Source organism: Equus quagga, chromosome 4 (assembly GCF_021613505.1).
Source record: "Equus quagga isolate Etosha38 chromosome 4, UCLA_HA_Equagga_1.0, whole genome shotgun sequence".
In the NCBI taxonomy this organism is placed as follows: domain Eukaryota; kingdom Metazoa; phylum Chordata; class Mammalia; order Perissodactyla; family Equidae; genus Equus; species Equus quagga.
The window spans coordinates 82,428,185-82,453,778 of record NC_060270.1 but is presented as its reverse complement, the minus strand read 5'-3'; the positions used below and the strand labels follow the sequence as shown (position 1 = coordinate 82,453,778).

The 25,594-nt window shown below is 39.0% G+C and overlaps 1 protein-coding gene across 4 annotated transcripts in view; it reads right to left on the bottom strand.

Moving 5' to 3' along the window:
• Positions 1-25,211, bottom strand: part of SPOPL (speckle type BTB/POZ protein like) — a 66,505-nt gene extending 41,294 nt beyond the window's left edge. For 3 of the 4 annotated variants that reach the window (XM_046659381.1, XM_046659378.1, XM_046659382.1), the window contains exon 1: positions 24,915-25,211. The gene's annotated coding sequence lies outside the window, so the exon portion shown is untranslated. Of the gene's footprint in view, positions 1-8,088; positions 8,174-24,914 lie in introns of all 4 variants that reach the window. The other variant, XM_046659380.1, reaches the window with a different exon arrangement.
• Between the last annotated feature and the right edge of the window lie 383 nt (positions 25,212-25,594).

Genomic DNA, 25,594 nt, shown 5'->3' with positions numbered 1-25,594 from the left:
AGGTAGGCAAACATTTCTTAAGCAGGACACAGGGTAGAAGATATTTGCAATACAGGTATCTGATCAGGATTTATATCCGGAATATACAGAGAATTCCTACAAATTATTATAAAAAATGCAAGCAATGCAACAGAAAAATTGGTCAAAAACTTAAATATTACATAAAAAGTAAGAAAAGAAGAGGATATCCAAAGGTCAATAAATATAAGAAAACACGTTCAACTTCATTAGTCATCATACAAACACATTAAGACAACAATGTGATACCACTACTCAAGCAACAGAATAGCTAAAATTTAAAAAGACAATACAAGAAATGTTGGCAGATATGGAGAACTAATCTCTAAAATTACACTGAGAAGGAAAGCACGAATCAGTATAACAACTTTGGGAAACTACTGGAAATATTTATTAAAGCTAAACAAATGAATACCTTACAACTCATCATTTCACTTCTGGGTATATAGCCAATAGCAGACATTCATATGTTCATCAAAAGACGTGTACAAGCATCTTCATAGATGGACTCTAGATATAAATATGAAAATAAGCACTTGTGATAGTCCAAAACTAAAAACAATCCAAATGTCCATCAATACAATGGTTGAACTGTGGTACACTCATACACTGGAATACTATACAGCAATGAAAATGAACACTATTACAACAAGCAACGTGGATCAATCTCATAGGCATAATGCTAAGCCAAAAAAGCCAGACATGCTGCATGATTTCCATTCATACAAAGCTTTAAAACAGGTAAAACTATCTTAAGATATAAGAAGTCAGAATAGCAGAGGTATAAGTGACAAGATTTTGAGGAATTATAGATGTTATCAAAGTTTGCAGTTTAGAAAACAGACTTAACTCAGCAATAAAGGGGATTCATGTAAGCATAAGTTGGGGTTTTACACAACTTAAGATTTTGAGATACCAGTGTGGGGGCAGGATTATAAACATATTCAAAAAGACCATAAAAATATACATCACATTTATTGTAACTTTACAGAAGCACACAGACACAGAAAAACGACACAATCAGGTAAGTGTTATTTATTGGCTTCGTATGAGTCTAATCATGCAAAGAACTCTATTATTCCAGCAGGTGCTTCCTAAGAGGGAACAAGAATCTCTAGAAACTAAAACCCTGCAAGTGTGCTTGCTACTGATTCCAGTGAGCCCTTCACCAAAAGCTTTCAATTCATATAACAGAGGGATTTTTCTCTGCAAATGCATCTTCAGTATTATAAAGAGAATCATTGTGAAAATTTATTGTAAAATAATCCACTTCATGGCCAACTTTGCAGAAACTTATCTGTTCTGTAAGGAAAAAGGGGCTGTCTAAAATGTATAACTAGCTTTTTCCTGAATAGAAACAATTTAACAATACCAAGAGCAGATATTTGTAAAGATTTTCTATAAGGCAGGCTTAAGTATGTATGCAATTTGACTCCCAAAATCACTCTATGAGGAAGGTAATAACTGCCTTTGCCAATGTTACAGATGATTAAACTAGAGCGCACAAAGGCTATGTAACCTGCCCAAGATGATAATGCTGAAATTTGGCAAAGCCTGTCTCTGAGCCTAAGCTTATACATTAAATTCTTAAATAATTTACGTTGGCAACAGAAAAAAAAAAAAAAAGCCTGGTTTAAAAAACCCAAAACAAAGGGGATTCACATCCTCTTCCAAACTCATGTGACAGATATATAGCTTTCTATCAATTTTCTAATTTCTAGATGCCTGGATCAGATATTGCACCCAAGATGGAACTCTGAAAACAGCACATGCTTCAAGGCAGTGAAGTGAGCACATTTATCTGTCTCTTTTATTTCCCAATATACCAATGAGATGACAGAAAATTTTCACAGAAGAATGAAGCCATACCATGGCTGGGAAATAAGAAAGGGTGATGTTGGTGGATCAGAAATTTTGAGAAATTCAAGGCAGATAAATGGGAACAAATTAGCAGAGAAATCAATCAGATGGGAACAACTTTGCAGAGAAATTAAGGGAGAAAACCACAATCCAAGATACTAGAGGTATTTACAGCTCTTTGAAGGACGGCCAAAGAACCAACCTTTTATCAAACACAAAGGGTAGGAAAAGGCCAAGTGGCGATCATCAGGTTAATTATTTTAGAAACAGTATTTGGGCTGGCTGAGACAGCTGGGGCCCTCCTCACTCCCAATGTTGGCAGTTGTGGCTTTTGCCATCATGCCAAAGCCCAAGAAGTGCCCTCTAAAGGAAGTGGGCCACCTGTCTGGGTACATTCCTTTGAGAGTGTCAGTGCCTGAGAGACAAACAGGACACAGATTGGATTGACTCTGAATAACAGACATTAGAGCTGGGATAGAGAGAGGAGATAATTCCTAAGAGAAATTAGACATTAAAGCACTCTAACACACAAAATAAAGCCCTCTTTACTTTGGCATGAGTAGGGGTTCCCAACCCACCCACACAACCTACAGAGAGTTACCATGTTGAAACACTGCCCACTTACACTGAACACATCCATAGCCTTCCCATTCAAAAGAGGCCTGCTGAGGAACAGACGTACCTACACAATTTCTGAGAAAACCATGCCAGCCAGATACCATCACTTGGCAACTTAGTTCTTCATCCCAAAGTATTAAGGGAAAACCAAAGACCACAGACATTTGGGAGAAGATCCAAAAATGGAAAACAAAACAAAACAACCCTGGTAGAAATGGAGACGATTCAGTAGACAGAATGGTACACTTAAAAAAAATTTTTCGGGGCCGGTCCCGTGGCCAAGTGGTTAAGTTCACACGCTCTGCTTTGGCGTCCCAGGGTTCATATCCTGCGCGCAGACATGGCACTGCTCATCAGGCCATGCTGAGGCGGTGTCCCACATAGCACAACCAGAGGCACTCACAACTAGAATATGCAACTATGTACTGGGGGGTTTAGAGGAGAAGAAGAAGACAAAAACCAAGACTGGCGACAGATGTTAGCTCAGGCACCAATCTTTAAAAAAAAAAAAAAAAAATCATAAAGTACGCTTGAATAAAACAAAAATACCCTGCTTTGAAAAAGCAGTCAGAAAAACAAGAATTCTTGTTAATTAAAAATATAAATGATAAATTCAATTGGCAAGAATAAAAAAATGGTTATAACAGAGGCATAAGTGAAAAATAAAAGATAAAGACTACTTCTGAAGAGACAGACTAAAAACACAAAGAACGTAGGAAATAAGAGAAGTTAGGGACCGAGAGATCTAACTGAAGAGATCCAATATTCACCCTAATAAGTGCTCCTTAAGGGGATAAAAACAGGAATAATAGAGATATTTAAAGAGAAAAAACCAGAAGACTATTTCCAAGATGTGAAGGAAGCCACGAGTTCATAGACAGGCCTCACCAAGCGCTAAGAAGGCTTACTGAAAAAAGATCTATACCTACGCTAGATCCTGGAAAACCAGAGTTCCACAAAAAAGAACAAAATCCTAAAATTTCCCATGTTATCTACAAAGGAACAAATCACACTGAAAACTGAATGCTTTTAAGGTTTATAAGAGAAAAAAATCTTGAACTTACAATTCCATACTCAAATTTATTCAGGAATGCAAGCTGAATAAAGGACATTTTCAGACAGCAAATACTTGAAAGTTTTGCCAGCCTATACTGAAAATTAATCAATTAGGTATTGTGAACTCAGTGAACTCCAACCTTTGTTGTAAGACATGTCTTTATGAGAAAAAACCATTTGAACATATGCTCTCAGTATGTTTATTTAAACTAACATATTATTATACTAATATATTTACATATATTATAAAGCATTTCAAAATAAAAACTTAAAATAATCAGATAAAATTAACAGATAATTTAATTCCTAACGTATTCTGACATTCCCCAAAATTATCTTGTGCACCCTTTTTAATGGGGATGTCTCACTTTGAACACCACAGGCCTAACCAAAGGAAAAAGAAACCCATGAACTCGAAGAAACAATAGAATTGAACGGGCCTCAGAGGAAGAGAAGGAAACTAAAAAAACTAAAAGAGAATCCACTAGAATTTGACACTTGGAAAATTTTCAATTGGTAAAGTTTTAATGTACATAGGATTACATTTCATTCTCTGTGAGGCCATTCTACTTTGTTCTAGACTAAGTGCTTATATAACGACATTATAAGTATTTCCAGGTTCAAAATTTTTAGAATTGATCTATAAAGAAAGAAAAAAGAAATTACAGTTACAAAAATAAAATGCAAATACTTTGATGATAAAATTAACAACAAATAATAATTGGGAGATTGAGAGAGGGAGAAGAGGAACAAGACTATCATTTAGAGTGGTAGACAATACTGTCTAGAGCTAATAAATAAAAACCACTAACAGAACTAAAAGGAGGTGTAATTTACAGTGGGAGTAGGAAAGTGACTTCCTATTCTTTTCACTCTCTTATGTAATACATCTCAATACAATTATGACTTCTACTTTTTTTTTTTTTTTGAGGAAGATTAGCCCTGAGCTAACATCTGCCACCAATCCTCCTCTTTTTGCTGAGGAAGACCGGCCCTGAGCTAAGATCTGTGCCCATGTTCCTCTACTTTATACGTGGGACACCTGCCACAGCATGGCTTGCCAGCAGTGCATAGGTCCGCACCCAGAATCCAAACCTGTGAACCCTGGGCTGCCGAAGAGGAACGTGCGAACTTAACCGCTGCGCCACGGGGCTGGCCCAATTATGACTTCTGTTTTTAAAAAGCATTATAAGAAGGAGGAAAAGAGTAGTAGATAACATCGTATGCTCATTTAGAAAGCTGAAATTGGTTACTCATCGCCATAGTAAGCTCACATTAAACACTCCTACCACCACCTCCATCACTCCCCTTCATTTACGCCTTTCACTATGAGTTCTATGTGCATTGTTGTGTTTTTACCTAAACTATGATCTCTATGAAAGTCTTGTGTGTTTTATTCATTTCTGTAATGCAAAGCCTAGTACAATGCTTGGTGTATGTTTAAAAAAAGAGGAAGGGGGACTAATTATATGGTCTGAGGGAATTAATGAAATAGCTAATTTAGACCTAGACATGAAAACAGAAAAGTCAACTTGTAGTTCCCATCACTTAAAACCAGTTTGTCTGAAGTTTACTAAAATGTGTGTAACATGGAGAGAAAGTCTCCTCTTCAAAATATAAACAAACAGCTGTGACTTTCAGTAGAATGACTCACCTCAGTGGCTGCAAGTCTGAGAAGAATCCTAGGGGGCAAGAACAGATGAAGAATACAGCAACAGCAGTATTCTGAACCCTCAGGAAAAAAGCTGGCTATGGATGGGAAGCTCATTCCTCCTCCCTGACTACATACATTCCTATATGAAGGGAAAGCCAAAAGAGCTGAGGCAAATGGGAGGAGGAGGGGATGCCCACCCAGGAGTATGGCTGACAGTGACAAAACTACACTGGGCCTCGGCTTACAAAAAGAAAAAATGCATGGGCTGAGCAAATACCTTCCTTTACCTTATAGTCTACTTACCTGGGCCCTTAATTTTTTTTACTTTGGCTATTGAGAGGCCTAAGTGAAATAGCTGTTTTACAGTTTAAACTTTCTGCCCCAAGTAAAAGGTTACTTTCCTTCAAGATTAACAAGTTTCAACAAATCATTTTTAGAAGTCAAAAGCAGAAGAATATCAGTAATTTCATATGGTGCAAACTAATAGTCCCAGCATCTAAGTGATTATAAATGGTAGCCTTTTGGATTTATATTTCTCTAGGGCAGCAATCCTCAAATTAAGCGTGCATTAGAATCACCTAGAAGGCTTGTTAAACCAGAATGCTGGGCCTCAATCCCAGAGTTAATGACTCAGTGGGTCTAGGTCAGGCCCTGAATTCTGTATTTCTACAAAGGTCTCCGTGGTGCTGATGCTTCTGTTCTGGGGATCTCACACTGAGAACCACTGTTCTAGTCTGAGGGTCAGACCAGAAAGCTATTAATACCACTAATACAAAAATCTCATCCTCACTGCCCTAGCTATCCATCTGTCCTCTACCTCTGACTAAGTCTTCCTTTTTACCTAAGTATTATCCTGAGGGGTTGGGCTAGTTTTCAACTTCTTTGTTCCAGGGTCTTATCCAGTGTTATGGAATCTCGTTTGAAATTCACAACACCCTCTAACACTGAAAGTAAGGAGGGAGTTTTAATTGCATATAGTATGTATGGAAACTTTAGAAGGATAAGCAAAAGACTTACACACATTTTAAGACCAACTCTTTTTTATGGTGGAGGTTTCTACTCAAGCAGAGATTTAAAGACTGCTTACTGTTGCCTTGTCTTTCAAAACCAAGGCTCTCCCTTAAAAACAAAAAAAGAAAAGAAAGAAAAACTAAAAGTCAACTCCTGTGTACACACATTGTAACCCCACAAAAATCACTGCATTTCTGTTGCTTTAATGTACTTTCAAAGAAAGGATTAAAAGTAAGAAACCAATTAACATCATTTCTAGACATAGACATAATATGTCATTTTCCTTAACAATGAAAAAATGGAAAAAAGCCCTAGGATCCACATGTTGAGAGATGTGGACTCTTCCTAGCCATTTTAGGTTTCAGCCACACGACCTATATCACTGAGCTTTTGGCTATACAAAGAGTTGGGGTCAAGAATTACTCAGTCCCATCCAGTTCTACCTTAAGTTAATACAGTAAGACTCATACACCTTAGACTAGGACTTACTTGATATCATCACATAACTTCCTCAGACTGCAATGAACTTAAAAAAAAGGAAATCAACTGGGGCCGGCCTGGGGCACAGTGGTTAAGTTTGCATGCTCTGCTTCAGCGGCCCAGGGTTCACCAGTTCAGATCCTGGGTGCAGACCTACGCACTGCTATCAAGCCATGCTGTGGCAGTCATCCCACACATAAAGTAGAGGAAGATGTTAGCTCAGGGCCAGCCTTCCTCAAAAAAAAAAAAAAAAAAAATCTACTGCACAACTATAGATCATTTCAGAACCTGATTGCTTTTCCTAAGGCATAACATATTAAGGATATTCTGGATCTTTTCAAATCACTTTTAAACATCATTTGCAAACAACTAGATTTGTATGTCATGCTAGTTGCTATAAATTCAATTGTTTTATTACTTATATAATAACTTATATACAAGGCACAATAAGAAAAATATAAGCCTATCTGTATTTATATTAATAGATATATCCCCTTAAAATATAGGAAGCATGTTTCACTTTTTAAAAAGAGGCTACTTCCAGAAATTTTATAAAAATATTATTGGGATTTTTAAAAATCAGCTTTATTCAGTTAGCATGACAGTTTATAACTATGGTTATTAAACTTCATGAGGTAAGATTTTTTTGTTTTGTTTTGTTTTTTGAGGAAGATTAGCCCTGAGCTAACTACTGCCAATCCTCCTCTTTTTGCTGAGGAAGACTGGCCCTGAGCTAACATTCGTACCCATCTTCCTCTACTTTATATGTGGGATGCCTACCAGAGCATGGCTTGCCAAGCAGTGCCATGTCTGCAGCTGGGATCCGAACCAGCAAACCCCGGGCTGCCGAAGCAGAACATGTGAACTTAACCGCTGCACCACCAGGCTGGCCCCCATAAGGCAAGATTTTAAATTATAGTAATAAATAAACTGTGGTGAACTAAAAAGCGACAAGACTAGAAATCAGGAGACTACTCACTATGGCCAAGTTGCAAGACCTCTCTGGTTCTTTTTTTTTTTTTAATCATACATTTGGTCCTTTACTCTCTCTCTGTTATTCACTGACCCGTTTTGAGTATTTTTGGGGAACCTACACTGAGCTAGGCCCTGTGGAAACAAGGAAGGAGAACAGAAAGACAGCCCCTAACCTCATAATATGAGCTACATCTCAGAGGTTCTTCTGGTTAAATTTTCTATAACTTTAAATGTGCTTAAGAGAACAAACAAAACAGCAAACACCTGATCAAGTCTTTTGTGGTAAAAATTTCAAATAGCTGAAACCAAATCCTGTCACCCAAATTCATATGTGTATGAACGTATTTATTTTTAAGCAGCAGGAGCATGATAAAAGGAACAGGATCATTCAGATACTCTTAACACCAAAGACTTACCTTCAAGTTCACCAGTCTCTAAAAGCAAATTTACAGGGGCATCAGCCTACAGAGTTTTGCAAATATCAGGAACGGCTTAAGGCTACTAACAAGACAGAAAGAATCAGAAATTATCTACGAGTAATTTGTCTTTTTTGTAAAACGTGTGAAACAGCATGGAAATATACACATTTCATAAACTTCTGATACAATTTTAAATTTTGAAAGTCAATTTAATTCAAGCTCTAATTTATAAATTACAGTAACACACTTCTTTTATCTAACTCAGAGGAGTAAGTTACCTCAATTAACAAACGATAGATAATTTAACCTTATCTCTTCTTTAAGCACCAACACTGTGTTTTAATCTATCCATCTTAATTGCCACCTTCTTTTGTAAAACTTTTACTAACCAACCTACTTCCCTATACCATTTTCCTCAGTAAAATGAAGGAATCCCTAGCTACCCAAGTACTTTCATAACCAATGCCTCGCACACAGAATTAATCAAATTTATTGTAGTTATTAGTTCAATAATCCATAAGATTTTACTTTCCACTTGAGAACTTCACTCTTAAACAACATTATCTCATTTGATCCTCTAAACAACCCTGTGAAGTAGTTCCTTCTATTTTACAAACAGGGAGACTGAAACACAGAAGGAATGTGATCTAAGGCCCAGAGGTTTAGGAAAAAAAGAACCACCAGCTAGTCAGAAACTGAATCCAGGGTTTTTAACTGAAAATATTATGATTTGTCCAATTCATCAAATGTGCTGACCTCCTTGAGATTACTATATTTTCACCTTTATGTAACCACTGCCTAGTACAGAAAACGGCAGAAAGTAAGCAAAGGCATATTGACTGGATTTGAAGTCAGCTACTACAAAAGTATTACATATTTACTAGACAGTACATAATTTATTGCCTCCTAAAAAACAAAGTACCAAATATAATTTAGCACTACACAATGATCCAGGGAACACCATCAGGGTTAAGAATTTGGTTTCTGATATTAGACTTAGGTTCAAATTCTGAAATCGTGTGAACTCTCTTGGTCTCAATTTTCTTGTCTGTAAAATCAGAATAATAAATGGTAATTATCCCAAATGACTGGTGTACTGAATGGGAATGTATAGAAGACACCTACTGTAGTGTCTGGTACATAGAAACCACACAATCTCTTAGTTTACTTAAAGTATATGAGTACCAACGTGAAACTCAAAGATAGAAGTAGTTTACAAAACAGCAATAATCTCATGCTATGAAGAAGAGCAGAGTTAAATTTGCCTAAATAAGTTTTCTTCAGGTTTTCTTTTTGTTTTTTCAACCCTTTCACTTGGCTCTCCATCAGCCATTACATCAGGTATTAACTCTGTTGCTCTCACATTGCTTATCTCTAACAACTTCCATCTCCCTTTTAATGCAAGTAATGTGAGGTGTAGCTGGAAAATGTTCAAAATGTCTCTTAGGAACTGTGTAACCTTAAGGGAACTTTCTGGAATGATGGAAATGATCTATATCTTGACTGGGCTGTTGTTACACAGGTGAATACATCTATCAGAACTCACTGAAATGTACCTGTAATACATACTGGCCACTTGCCCCATTCCTGACCCCCCACAAGCCCCCTGTAGGGTCCCCAATCCAGGCCCTGACTGCATCCTGTCCTTCCCGTGTTTCAGGAATTCAAAGTAAATAGGGAGATCCAGCTGCTCCAAGTGGCTGCAAATCATTACAACCTGGAGCCTGAGGAGAATCTGAGGCCTGCTTCCAGGTCATGGAGCAGCTCAGTGAGAATGAGAGCTACAGCTTGTCCTGCCAGCTGGAGCCCCCACACCAGTGGGCCAGCAATATGCAACTGTTCTTCAAGACCAGGAAGAACTGGCCATCATCAAGCTCAGGGGCAACAACCAGGCCCCTGACAGAGAGCCCAGTTCCAGTGGCAGATCACACTCCTGAGACCAGCTGAAGTGTGGCCCCATCCTCAGCTGTGAGGACACAGCTGGGACACCCAGGGTGCACTGGGGCAGCTCCTCCTACCCTGATGGGAAGGAGAACATTGTGAGCTTCCTGGCATCCCCTGAAGGCCAGGAAGGAGGGGACAACCCTGCCTCAACTCCCTGATCTCTCTACCCCAGCACCCAGCCTATTTACCTATTGGGGAGGGGCAATATTTACTTGTTGTAGAGAGCAAATGTTAGAATAGAATATTAAACATAGTTATATTAAAATCCTGTTTCTATTAAAAAATACATATTAAATTTTTTTTTAGGTTTCCTAGCCCTTGAGCAAGATACCTTCCTTTTCTGGCCCTTAGCTTTGTCATCTTCAGAAAGAGAATAATTACTCAGAAAGATTACAGTGAGTGAGTGTTAAAGGAGACAATGTAAAGTACTTCCACTAGTTTCTGCACAGTTGCTAACTTTGGATACACTAATATTAACCCTAGGCATTTTTCAAATTTACCTGAGTCCTAAAACATTCATCCAAAATAAAAGCTATATTCTCTCCATCTTCGTTCTCCTACTCTCCTCTCATCTCTTTAGCCCCTCCCTGTGGTTTTTTTTTTTACAAAATTACAATGGAGTCTTTTGCCTTCCTGTTTCTCCTCCTGCTCATTTAGAGATGGTTAAAAATTTTTTACCTTAAATTACTGAAGACTTCTTTACTCATCTTGCCCAAAGTTAATCTGCTATAATTCCTTCCTCAAGAGCCTAATGCTCCAATGAAAGAAAACAACAAAGCAACCCATTGCCAGAGATTAGAGTTGTAACAACTGTTGAAAAGTCTAAAGATATGCATCAATACAAACATGTCTAATTAAAATTGGGGCATTAATTCCATATTTTGAAAATATAACTATTAAACTAACATGTCTAAAATTTGGGTTATTAATTCCCTATTTTCAAATACAAACATATCTAATTAAAATTGGGGTTATTAATTCCATATTTTGAAAATACAAATGTGTTAAAGTAACAGTTCCTTTTACCTGTTTTTAAATCATTTTTTTAAAGTGTGCAAGCAATGCTCCTTGTTCCAGAATTCCAGGACACTGGAACAATTTCACATTCATCTACCATTTACTGAACAAACATTTATTTTTTTTTTTTTTAAAGATTTTATTTTTTCCTTTTTCTCCCCAAAGCCCCCCGGTACATAGTTGTGTATTCTTCGTTGTGGGTTCCTCTAGTTGTGGCATGTGGGACGCTGCCTCAGCGTGGTTTGACGAGCAGTGCCATGTCCGCGCCCAGGATTCGAACCGACGAAACACTGGGCCGCCTGCAGCGGAGCGCGCGAACTTAACCACTCGGCCACGGGGCCAGCCCCCTGAACAAACATTTATTAAGTACCTAAATAGGTCAGGCACTGGAGAAACAAAGATAAGGTCAGAGAAGCAAATACCTAACTAAAGCAGCTAAAGGAGAACTGCTAAAATAGTATCCTTTTCTTACACCTGTGAAGGATCTAGAAAAAACAGTTGAATAGTTATAGAGTTCTTTTCCCTATGGTTGATTCCAGAACACTTTTCCAACCTCCTACCAAAACTGTAGGGAACTGCATGAGCCCACTGTTAGGGTCTCTTGTCCTCTTCCCCCTTGCTCTCACCTTCTCACCTCTCTTCTAGGTGGGTTCATTTATGGAAGACTTCAACACCTGTCTCCATTGTCTTCCTCACTACTCCTGCCATCACCTTGGCTGACTGCACTTCTGTGGACCTCCAAGCTACCAACATCAAAGTTTCTTGACCTCCATAAAGATCTCACCCACTTAAAATATTAGCAATCTTTTTCAAAGATTCTGACTTGAAATTTACTACCTAGAATAGCTTGATCAACTATGAAAATAAACTTCAGTATATCATTTTCATAACAGAACTTATTCCCATTCTGTCAAGTTAATCCTCCAATATCTCTTACAACAACAATTCATTGAGCCCTTCCCATTCTTCTGAAGTCATTATCCCCATACTGGCTTCACTTTCTTCCTTATCAAACTCAAAACCCACAATGCATCACTTCAAACGCTCTCTAGCAAGCATGCTTAACATTTTACTCCATTGTTCTTTTACCACAATCATTCTGTAAACCCTCTACTCCATTATCAATCTAAACACCCATTGTCCGCTCTTTTATTTGGTTCACTGAGCAATGGTGTAGAAAATCTTAAAACAGCAGAATAGCAGACTCTTAAGTATATGCTTTCAATAAATACATACTTCTGTTTTTAACTAATTGCTGTCAAAAGGGTTTGTTGCAAAATAAAAGTCGACCAAATAATGAAATAATTAAATTAAAGTGGGAATTCAGCTCCTCAGCTGTACTAGACTCATTTTAAGTGCTCAATAGACACATGTGGCTAGTGGCTGCTAGAATGGAAAGTACAGAATTCAGAACATTTCTACCACTGCACAAAGCATTAAAACAGTGCTGCTCTACACATTCTACAGCAGTACTGCTCAGCCACTATTTCAGCTCATATAACCTGTAATTTTCTACTGACACCACCTACTGCCATCCTTGTGACTTCAAGAACCTTGCAAGCTGCAGCACTGAACATGGAATAACAGGCTGGTGCCCAAAGTGCTCAACAAGGGCAGTGGCATCAAATCTATCTGTTACCATCACCTGATACCGAAAGGAATTAGTTGCCCTCAGTCATTTGTGTCCCAGCCCACTTCCAATCATGGAGATCCCCACCCCAATACTGTCATTAAGGGAAGGTATTGATTACATTGTATCTGAGGAGGGTTAGGGAAAGAGAGGTGTACTTGGTAGATTCCTTTCAGATTTTATTACCTGTTAAAGATAGAAGTCATTATTGCATATGTATCTCACATATGGCTAGACTAGCTCATGGCAGCAGCTGAAGTAAAAAGTCTACTAAATCCACTCAGGCTTATTTTAATGCAACGATTGATACATTCAAAATTAAATATCTAGGGGCCTAGCGGTTAAGTTTGGAGCAATCCACTTCAGGAGCCAGGGTTCATGGGTTCAGATCTTCGGCACAGACCTACACCACTTGTCAGCCATGCTGTGGCGGTGACCCACATACAAAATAGAGGAAGACTGTCACAGATGTTAGTTCAGGGCTCACCTTCCTCAAGCCAAAAAAAAAAGAGGAACACTGGCAATGGATGACAGCTCAGGGCGAATCTTCTTCAGCAAAAAAAAAAGAAAGAAAAAAATTAAATATCTGTTACAAATGCTCAATCAGATAGGATGCTGGACAAAAGACAGAAATTTAGTATTAACCTAGGCAAAAGCAGGATAAACCATCATCCTTGAAAAAGAAATGAGGGACTACTACTGTTTGGACCTCTTAGTAATACAATCTATGAAAAAAATTGGAAAAATAGCATGTCTTAAGATAAAGGATAGGGATCCACATGTCTATATCATTATATCTTGTGTGTCCATAACCAGTAAAATGGCTTAATTCTCCTTAAAGTAAAATGTTTTCTTAAAGAAAATCATTTTGCATAGCTGCTGAGTTTACAGGGGAAAAAAAAGAAAAAAATGAAAGAAAGAAAAAGAAGCCTAAAGAGAAAGAAATGAAGCAAAATGATCCACGAAAAGCAATGCTAGGATTTTAATCCAGTCTCTTCTGAAATGATGTAACACAAAGTGAAACTAGACAATAAAAGTGGGCTACTGCCATCCACCTACCAGCCCTACCTCTCTCATGAGGAAATGCTTTGCAAAATAAACTGAGTTGTTCTTGTGCCTCACAGGAATGCCTTAAGGACATGAATGCCATCTCAGCTCTTCTGATGATGAGCTAATAATTCCAAGATTCTTATAACCAGCGATAATCAGTAACTGCTTATGAATATGGAGAGCACAAGTGTTTATCAAATGGCTACTCCACCTAGGAACAGTACTTTGCAGCAGTAAGAAGTAGTCAGATATAAAAATATTAGCTATAAAAAGGGAAAACTATGGGCTTATCTGAGTCATACGTCTCTAAGTCTAAATGTGTTTTTTAACAGAAAAAAATCAATACGATTCCCAAAAGGTACAGGAATGGTGCTTCTCCGACATAAGACTCTAACGCGATCTACATTCACTGAGGAATGAGAAGAGACTAACCACCATTCTAACACTGAAAAAGATACACATGCAAAAATATTTTTTGCATCCTTGGTTTTATACATATTAGGTAATACTGCCTTCTGTGACACAAGATAAACTCCATAAATAACAAGAAATTAAATATAAAACAACACAAACCATACTGTGGGCATATGGTAAAATTTTGTCTACTTTCAAGTTCTGAAAACTGAGTAAGCTCTGCTATGTAGACAGTGTTTCCCTTACTTAAGGGTTAGCAAAACCTCACAAAATAATGAATGAACACAACCTACAATCTGGGTAGACAGTCAAGTAAGAGCAAGTGCATTCCAGCATTGTGTAATCAGAGCTTTGGGACAATGTTGCAGACTCACTCAATAAAAGAGCCTACAAAACTTTTCACTAGCTTGCAAAATCTTAAAACCTTTCTCATGTTTAGCAATAGTTAGGCAGAAATGCACGATATGTCAGAAAGCCAGTGAACTATACAGTGAAGCTATAATTTTCATGACAGTCTCATTTTCCTTAAATTATACTTAAATTTGTTTTATATTCTGCATCTTATCAACTGACAAGGCAACCAGAATCATCTGATGGGTTTTGTGAAAATAAATATGTCTCTACTCCACTTTCCATTGGTGTGCATGTGGGAGAGGTACGTAGGTATGAGTGGGGAAAGGAGTCATATTCATTTTGAAAAACCAGCCTATTCACAATACAATACCACTTTACACCCACAAGAATGGCTAAATAAATGAGACAAAATCAAGCAAAAGTTGCAGAGTATGTGGGACAAATGGAACGCTCATTCACTACTGATGAGACTATAAACTGGTATTACCACTTCGGAAAACAGTAATATATACTAAAATTGAACATAAGCACACACCATAGCCCAACAATACCATTACAAGGTACATATCCTACAGAAATGTATACATGTGTACCAAAAGATATGTACAAGAATATTCTATAAGGACACTATTCACTGTGGCTCAAAACAGAAAACCACCTAGATGTTCATCAACAGTAGAATGGGTAAATTACAGTATATATAGTCACATAACAGAATGGAATACCACAGAATGAGAATGAATAAGCTACTGCTACACACTACATGGATGGATCACATAAAAATAAATGTTTAGTGGGGCTGGCCCTGTGGCATAGTGGTTAAGTTTGGCGTGCTCCCCCTGGCAGCCTGGGTTTGCAGCTTTGGATCCCGGGCACAGGCCTACACCACTCGTCAGCCATGCTACGGCAGCAACTCACATATAAAGTGGAGGAAGACTCGCAACAAATGTTAGCTCAGGGCTATTCTTCCTCAGTAAAATAATAAACAAATAAATAGAAATAAATGTTTAGGGTAAGAAGCCAGAAACAAGGGTGTACATGCTGTATGATGCTATGTGCATGTCTTTGAACGTGTGTTTCAATAAAAGTTTACCTAAAATAAAAAAGCAAATAAAAATTTAATAAATAAATAATCAGCCTTGATGCCTACATGTTTATAATAAAGTCCTGTGCTATATTCCCTACACCCTAAAATTGGGACAGAATACTTTTTTGAACCTTCTCTTGTGCTAATTTAAAACATTTTTATATTAAAATAAAGGCGGCTATATTACAGTAATAGAATGCAAGAATCGAATTCTTTTGAGAAGAAAACACTAATCTGACAAGGATTTTAACACCAAAGCTCTCCCACTCCACTACTACCTTGACCACACTCAGATCTTCACCTCCCTTCCATCTGCCAAGAGCTCACTCTTCTCTGCTATTTACTTAGTAGAAACATTTGAAAAGTAATGACCTAACCTAGCAGAGTAGTTGGGAGGATTAAAACAAAAGGAGTACATATACAAAGTTTTCAGCACTGTGCCTAAGCACTCAATGACTGGACAGTATTAATAAATCCCAAATAGTGAGTCTTCCAGGTCAAAGGCTATTTCCAATTCATCACTGTAAACACAGAACCTGGCATTTAAATGTTGGTCAAAACTATTTGTGGAGTAAATGAATGATGTGAACTCAAAACAGAAAAAGGACAAAATAAAAACAAGGCAAAAGTGGGAATGTGGGAAAAATCAAGAAGTTCAAAGGAAAGTCTTAACCTATTTTTGTTTTCAGGGTATATGACAAGATTTTAAATCTCAAATGAACCAACAAAATCATGTACATATAAAACCACTAAAATAAACAAAAACTTCCTCAGTATTACTTTTCCTCCATATACTTCAAAATGTAGAAGTGGGATGTTTTAACTAAAATTAAATATAGTTCTTTAATACTGAAACTCTTTAAAAGTATTTCAGAATGAATTCCTTATGAGGTTGACAGGCATCATAAGTATATCACAGGTTATTTTCAAGACATCCATCATAGCCTGTCAATATTCTAACTAAATATGTCATAACAGAGATGAAAGGAAAGCAGATTTCAGCTGAAGTTTTATACAGTATTATTTCTATGAAAATAAAAACGCTATTTAGATACCAAAATCATCAAGACTGGGGGTGGCCCAGTGGTGCAGTGGTTAAATTCGTGCACTCCACTTTGGCGGCCCAGGGTTCACAGGTCAGGATCCCAGTTGCAGACCGAGCACTGCTTGTCAAGCCACACCGTGGTGGCATCCAACATAAAGTAGAGGAAGATCAGCACGGATATTAGCTCACTGACAATCTTCCTCAAGCAAAAAGAGGAAGATTGGCAACAGAAGTGAGCCTAGGGCCAAATTCCTCACCAAAAACAAAAAAAAAACCCTCAGGACTGCAATCTTACAAATCAATAAAATATTTTAATCTTTATTTTGTGCACAAAACACCAAAAAACCATTTGATAAGGCCCTCTTTCACTCCTGTGAAAGCATATCATCTATCTACATATCTTAGATCAGAAATATCATCACCGTTTGGATTAACCAACATTTATACAAAGCACTTAACTATGTGGAAAACACTATTCTAAATGTAAGCATAACTCATTTAGTTCTTACAACAACTTTTATGAGGTAGGTACCATTCTCATTTCCGTTTTATAGATGAGAACACTGAGGCAGAGAAGCTAAGTAAGTTGCCTAAAGTGACAAAGTTATTGAATAGCAGACTGGATGCACACTCAGCCTGTATGCTATGCTGCCTAGAGAGTTCTGAAGAAAAGCAGACTAAATTTATCCTGACCTCATTTGATGCTGGGAGGCTGGTTATTTTGAGGACCTAGGCTGATAACCATAAAACAAGGGAGCTCTAATGTCACGTTTCATTAATTCTAAGACACCCATTTTTTTAATATTTTAATATTCTGAAATGGATGGCATATTACAGTTGTAATTGACAGTGCTCTCTCTCTTTGGGGTACATAAAATCACAGTGCACCTGGTAACTGATGGAAAGTACAACTCAAAAACTTCTGGTAGGGGCTGGCCTGGTGGCGTAGTGGTTAAGTTCATGTGCGCTGCTTTGGTGGCTTTGGTTTCATGGGTTTGGATCCTGGGCGCAGACCTCTACATTGCTCATCAAGCCATGCTGTGGTGGTGTCCCACATACAAAATAGAGGAATATTGGCACAGATGTTAGCTCAGGGACAATCTTCTTCAAGCAAAAGGAGGAAGACTGGCAACACAAGTTAGCTCAAGGCCAAATCTTCCTCATCAAAAATTAAAAAAATTTAAAAAAAACTTACGGTATTATCTATATCTCATGGGTTAGTGACAAGTAAATGAGATAAAATATCTAAAGTACTTGACAGAGTGTCTGGTACAAGTGCTTTAAAAAGGGTAGTTCTTCCCTTTAAACCAAAATGATCTATGAGGAAATTCTATGTAATGATGTCTTTCTACTGTAGTAAGTTGTCAGTTTCTCAGGCGATGTTCAAATAAACCTGGTTATACTCTGCTGGGAAAAAACACTGGTTTCATTATACAATTGGATGAAAACATTTTTGTTGATAAAGGACTTGGGGTGGGGAGAGACAGACAGACAAAACAACAGTGAAAATAAGATACCTGAGAAAAGTAAAACTATCAACAGTAAAGTATAAATCAAGATAACTCTTGATTCAAGCCAGTTCTCAAATGTTACTGACAAAATGCTCACCAGAAAAAACTCCTAAATTTGCTTCAGAAAACACACCCAGAAGGGAAACAATGGTATCTTCTTTGTTAACAAATCTCAAATAATACTTAAAAAGCATCATACTACTTTTCAGGTATACCACAACCTTTGAGGTCTTACATTACCTAAAATGAGAAGGAAACCTCTCTTTCTTGTTTTTGTTCTTAATAGTTATTCCTAATTATTTTTATTCCTATATCTAATAAAGGATGAAAGCAAATACGACAACCCCAAAAGAGTTTGTGTGTGTTTGTGGGGAGGGTATTTTCTAAGTATACTCATATTGCACACACGAATTATTTCCATCATACTTGCACTTCAGGTATATAAATAACCCATCCCAATCATGGTTTGAGATAATGCAATTTTATATTCATAGACAAAAACTTTTTTAATCTGCTTTTACCTATACAAAGTTCTGTTTCACAGTTATATAACTCAATTCAGAATATAATGCTAACAATTATTCTGTCCTTCCTTAGAACATGTAAGTAAGTATGAAGAATATCAGAGCAGCTCCACTTACGTATATAAATAAAAGGCCTGGAATAGTGTACCTGTAAGAACCACAATAATATATGAAAAGCATACAGCTGTTACACAAGAATTTAGCGCGATTTAAAAACTAAAAACCAGGGAGAAGGCAAGAGCAAAAGATACTAAAGCTAGCAAGAACTAGTAAAAATAAACTTTAAAAGTTACAGATTTTCTTAATATGAAATTTAAGGAAGATTGCCGTAGAAGGTCAGAATAACATGACAATGTTTCTACAATAACTCACGAAGGTATCTCAGAAGCAAGTTTTGATAGAGCCCACTCCCCTTTTATTTTAAAGCAGATGTCTTCTAGAATCTTAATTTACTGTGCTTTTAAAATCCATTTTAACATCATTTTCTCTTCTAACACACTATTTTCTATGAGACTTGGATCTTGCCAACTGAGGTTTTGCCACCTACAGTACTCTTCAGAAAGCAATCCCTGCAATTGAACCGTGTTCTACTAAGGTGCAAGAGATCAGTCTAAGGACGCTTAGACAACTATCTCCAACAGCATTTAAGGTATCGAGGACTGTTCTTATTCTACTGAGCCCAAAAGCACCATCACTGACCAGATACCTGAGGTTTAGTAGTCAACTCTTCATAATCCTTACCTAGGCCTTCAGTTTCAACTTTTTAAATTTGAGAAAAAGTTATATGTATAAAATTTCTCCCCCAAAAAAATCACTAAAGTGTAACCAAAATATCTGAGTTATGCTATCAGTTACTTAATGATTCTATAAGTATAGGTGTAATATATAAACTATAAAGCTAACTAGCAAAAATAAAACATAACCTTGGATAATAAATACTACGACAAAGATTACCTTTAATTTTTTAAGATATTCAGAATATATCTCCATGTTTGTTGGCTACTTGGGTGGTGATGATATTAATTAAAATAGCAAAAAGAAAGAAGTTCAAGAGGAAAACTTTTGAACGACATGGCCAATCTCTCTAACCTACCACCCATATGCTATAGCCACAATTCCTTGCCTTTGCATGCTTTCAAAATATCTAAAATAATCATTTCTTTAAACTCCTCTACCACAGCACAGCCCTCTCCACCTCCCCCATTTGTCTTTTGGAAACACGCTGCCCAAGTGTCATTCTCCTTAGAAAGCCTGCCCTGATGCCCCTTCTCTGTGCTTCCAAGGCAACCTGAGTAAACTGCTATGACAGCCCTAATCACATTATAACGACAAGATTTAACTGTCCATTGCCCCAGCCTCTGAGGTCTAATCGCATTCCTAAAGTCTAGTATTCAATGCCTGATAAATAGTACTTAAAAAAAAATCCTGTTTGAATATGTTCTAAATGAATGAGTTGTAGAAAGAGAGTTTGAGATGATTATAGCATATCCAGATGGTGAAAAATAAAACCACGGGTCTGAGCTCAGAAAGGAAGATATGGCTCATGCTATAGATATGATAATTTTATCCTAAATCTAGGATTGTTGCTTTGGCAGATTAAAACAAAATTCATCATCAAATAATTTATGGACGGACTGACTAACGAGAAATATAAAATTTTCTTCATGTTGCTAAATCCAGTGTGTACTTTTTAGTTGCCATCTTAACTGATTCCTCAGCTTCATTCAACAGTTGATTAGCCACTCCCTCCTTTTTCAAACAGTCCACTGCCTTGACTTCAGTGACGCCAAGGAAAATTCCTCCAACCTTTGGCTACACCTCCTCAGTCTCCTTTGCTCCATTTCTTTCTCCCAATGTTCAAATGCTGAAGATTCATGTGTCCCTTTATCTTCTCTCTCACTATGCTCTCTCCTTAGGCACTCTCATTCCCCACCTCCCACACTAAGAAGTCAATTATAAACTATATACTGACCCTTCCCAACTGAATTATTCCCCTTCCCAGAAACTAACAAACAAAAACTCTCCTCGTGCAGTAATGCCTATGTTAGGTACAAGAACCACTAACCCTGGAAGTCAGCCTTCTCCTCCTCCTAAATCATCAAATCTAATCCATCACCAAACCTTATCAATTCTACTTCCCAAAAGTCTGTCAAATCCAGCTACTTAACCTCTATCACATTCATCCTGGACCAGGGTTCCACTACCTCTCACCTAAATTACTAGAATAGCTGAACTCAATTCTACTCAAAGTGTGGTCTATGGACTAACACCAACCCATGAATTATTGTTACTGGTCTGAGACAAGGTAAACACAGAAACTGAAAGGAAGCATGTAGAAATTTTTATAGCAATTTAACACTGCCACAACATCCATTTTACTCTGTTACTAAAGTACCAGTATGGATTAGAAAACAAAACAGGTCCTTCACCAGCTGAGTCTGAGAAGCAGTGGCCTAACTAGTCTCCCTGCACTTACACTTGCCTCTCAATCTGTCCTCCACACAGCAGCCGAGTGATGCTTTTAAAGCAAAAATTTAAGCAACTTATTCAGCAGTTTAACATTCTCCAGTAGCTTCCCCATTGCTCTTAGGATTAAGTACAAAATGCTTAGCAATGATTGACCATTGTGATCTGCTCCAGTCTCATTTCACATCACCCAGCTTCATTTGCTAAGGCCCAGCCCCTAAAGGACTTTTCAGTTCTAGAAAGCTGAAATTGCCAACAGCACGTGGGTAACTCCAGGTCATCCTTCAGGTTTCAGCCTAAAGGTCGTTTCCTCAGAGAAGCATTCTCTGATACACTAGTGGGCTTTTGTTTTTTATAATAATTTCCCTTTGTGGCAATTATCATAACTGTAATTATTTTTGAAATTATTTGTTTGGGTTCTTTTATTCCCCCAAAGTCTTTTACCTCCATGAATCCAGCTACACCTTTTCCATTAATGCGTGTCACCAGAGCCTAGCACAGTGCCTGGCACAGATCAGTTATCAATAAACTTTTGCTAAGTAAATAAATCCAAGTCAGGAAACAAAGTGGTGAGCAGGACCACTAAATGCAAATGTCTTCAATATCTAATTATATATAAAACTTGGGAAAAGTCTGTGTACCAGACGCATTATCAAAGCTAAATCTTCTTTACTTCCCTAAACAACCTAATAAGACAGGGAAACCTGTGTCGAGATTTAAAAAAATTTTTTTCCAGAAAGGTGAAGAACCTTGCCTAAAGTAGCCAACAAAAAATTGGAAGGTTTGGGAGACAACCCAGGGTAATAGACTCTACAACCATACTGCCTGGCTCCATTGCTTACTTAGCTGTGTGATCTGTGCAAGAGAAGTACTCTGTTTCTCATGTTCCTCATTTGTGAAATGGAGATACAATAAAGGCTTCTTCAAAGGACTGTTATGAGGTTTAAACAAGTTAATATACACAAATCATATGAAACAGTGCCTGGCACAGTGTTTTCTAAGTGTCAGCAATTATCATTATCTTTGATATTACCAGTGCTCTCATAAATTTTATCCGCTTACTTGCTTATTGTCTGTCAGTGCCAAACTGAAATTTAAACTGCAAAACAAGCAGAGTTTGTATTATTATTCTCTGATGGAGCTTTTGTCAAGCAAGGTTCTGTAAGAATGAAGCCATACACAAACTGAAGTAAGTGACTATTTCCTCAGTTGTCTCTCTCAAGGATGGTATGGAGCTAGCCCCCTTTTAGGTGCTCAGGAGAGGAGTTAATTCACTACATCCTTGGGATGCCTGAGAGCATTAGGGCTTAATATTCACTGGAACCCTGGTTGAGAGGGGCTGCTTTTGTGCATCCCCAATACCTAGCATGAAGTAGGGGCTCATTAAATGTTTCTGGAAAGAATGAATATTTACAAAAACCAAAGGAATAGTGCTTAGCACAGAGTAGATGTAAATGTCACTTTGATTCTACTCCTTCAAAGTTCCGATAAACTTTAAAAGTCTGATAATAGGTGAGTCATTTTTCTTGAGCCAGGGCTGCCTGTGTTAGCCAAAGCCAAAAATGCAGAATAGACAGTAGGAAAGCCAAGAAGCAAAGAAACCAATGTTGGCAAGAACTATGTAGCAATAGTAAGAAACAGAAATAGGTGGAAGATAGGTGGAATCTGGATATGCAGGGGAAAGAGCAAAGGTTATTCTAGGCCAGGGAATAGCTTAAGCAAAGGCAGTGTCTCCCAAAGTTTGGAGTACACCCCATTGGTGACACAAAAAATGATTTTAGGCTATACATGGGCAAACATTTTTATTTTGATAGTTGCATATGTACATATTTTTAAGTGTAACTAGGACAGCAAATTGTGATTTCAAATTTTTACTATTTATAACACTAAAGTAAACAGTACCTATTTGGATTTTTTTTAAGTGAGTTGTTCAAAAAAATGTATCAAGAAAATAATAATGCACAGGAGGTAAGCTAATACGACAAAAATGGTCACGATTTTAAAGAGTAAGTAAAATTTGGGAAACATCAAGGCATGGTCATGTGAGTAAACATAACACATTAAGACAGAAAAGCCACCAGTCTTCTGAATAAAGCCAAAGCTCCATCTTGAGTAGCAACCCAACATAAAGGACAGATGGGTGTGAGAACCCCATCAGTTCTGAGTATTGAATTTGCAGCACTAAAACTCTTATCTGAAAAATCCTTATTCCCCATCATAATAAATCTAGTATATATTTCAACTTCATTTATTCTCAAAACAAAGATAACATTTTTAACTTTTCAAACAGATGTCTGAAATTGGGACTGACCTGCTTCTAGCCTGGTAACTTAGCTGAAAATAGGGAGCTAAAACTCTGTACTTTCCACACCAGAAAGAATTAATTTATACAAACGAAATAAGAATACAAAATATGAATCATATCTACATCAAAAAGTGTTAAACGAAAAAGGCAGCTTTCCTGTCCCACCTTCTCCTCTCATAATTTACCTACCAACAGCCAAACCAAGTCAAGAGATGATAATAAAGAACATTTATCGAACGCTCACCATGTGCCAGGCACTGTTGCATTTTACCTACATTAAGTTATGCAATTATCGCCACCATCTTATGAAGTATATCACTCTTCTCATTTTATAGCTGTAAGAACACTGAGACACAGAGAGATTAAATAACTTGCCTAAGGCCAGAGCTGGGAGATAGCAAGGCAAGGGTTTAGACCCTGGCAGGTCAGCTGCAGAGTCTGAGCTCTTAACCACTAGGCACCATTTCTCTCAAGAATAACAGGATGAGAATTTGAAATATTCCACCTTTCCCATTATGGCAGGAGAGATGCAATTTCCCAACGTACGAACGTTTTATCACTTAAGCTTCCAGTCTAAGACACAGTGGATTCAGCTGTAAGGAGGAACTGGGAAGACAAGTAATATTATGGAACAACCTAGGCCCAGGATTATGCAAATGCAGACAAAGCACCAGAAGCCTCAAAAGTATGGTTGAATGACACTATTCACAGGGAAAGAAGCCAAAAGTTGGGATAAGCAAAAGGTGAATCTTATTTCTGCTAGATCTATTACTGTTTTGAGGGAGAAAATCCTACCATCCCCTTCCCTTTATGTGATTCAGTACACAAATACACAGACTCAAGAGGAGGAATTAGGAGACAGGACAGCAGAAGGAAACAGGAAGGGGGAAACTCAAGACTCAGACCCTGAACAGCAGAGTTGATTCGAAGTACCCTGGTAAATGTGAGAGAGAAGTAATGAGAGGGAAAGGTGTACTCAGAGGGAGCGAGGCTGAGGGCATCCACGGGGGTGGAGGTACTGAGTGGTCTGGCTGGGGAACTGAGAATTCACCATAAAATGGGGTAAGAGGGATGATAATTGCGAGTGTGTCTGTCTGGGATGAGGAGTTAGGGATGTGGACGCCGTGGGGGGTGGGGGGCGTATTGCTTGCTTTGGGCGGAACTCAGGGTGCGAAGGAAAAGAGACAAGGTATAAAGGGGCGGGCATGTGGAGGAAAGTCAGGGGGATCCTGGTAGGCGAAGGCTGGGAAATCAATGGGAGTGGGGGGGGCATCACAGGGGAGTAAGGGAGGGCGGGCCGGGGGGGGGGGGGGGGGGGGGGGGGGGGGGGGCGAGAGGTAGCCCCTCAGAAAGGGGAAGGAGCGCCGCAGGAGTGGGGGTCCGGGACCAAGAGGAAGGGGGCGCAGGCGAGTCCTGGGGGGGGGGGGGCAGCGGCCCGGGCTGCGGCGGGGACCCCGGAGGAGGAGGGGCACCTACCCGGACGTGCGGGGCGGCAGCGGCCAGTCCCGGCGGCGGCTTCTCTCCAGCTGAGGCGGCCCCGGGAGCCCGAAGCTGCGGCGGCCGCGGCAGCGGAGGTGATGGCGGCGAGTCCCTGTGGCGGCCGCCTCCGCCGAACCGCATCCCTCCTCCCCGGCCCGCCCTCCTTCCCTATCTCCAGCTCCTAAACTTCTTCCCCGGGATAAACAAACCCGCCGCCAGGGGCGGCCGCCTCCGCCGCTCCCGCCCCCGCGCAGCCTCCCCCCGCCCCGGGCCCGTCCGGGCTCCGGCTTCCGAGTTGCGACTCCAGCCCCGGCCCCAGCTCGCGACAGCGCTTGCGCGCGGCGGCGGCGTCGGCTCGCGAGGCTTTACCCCCCCCTCCCTCGCGCGCCGCCACTTCCGGGCCGGCCCGGATCCGCTGCCGGGTTTTGCAGATAGCCGCTGTCGCCCCCGCCTGCGACGGGTGTTGGGCTCTCTCTCTGGCCGAGGGGTGCGTTTCGGGCCGGTCTGGAAAGCACGACGAGGGCCCCAGGTTTTACGGGGACCCCCCTCTTCGGCCCAACATACAACTTTCTTTGCCCTCAAAAGCTCCACCGATAACGCCTCCTAACTGGTTTGATCCACGTAGGATGCGAAAGGCAACCACGGTTCCGAGCACGATTTCCTTGGGGCTGTAACAG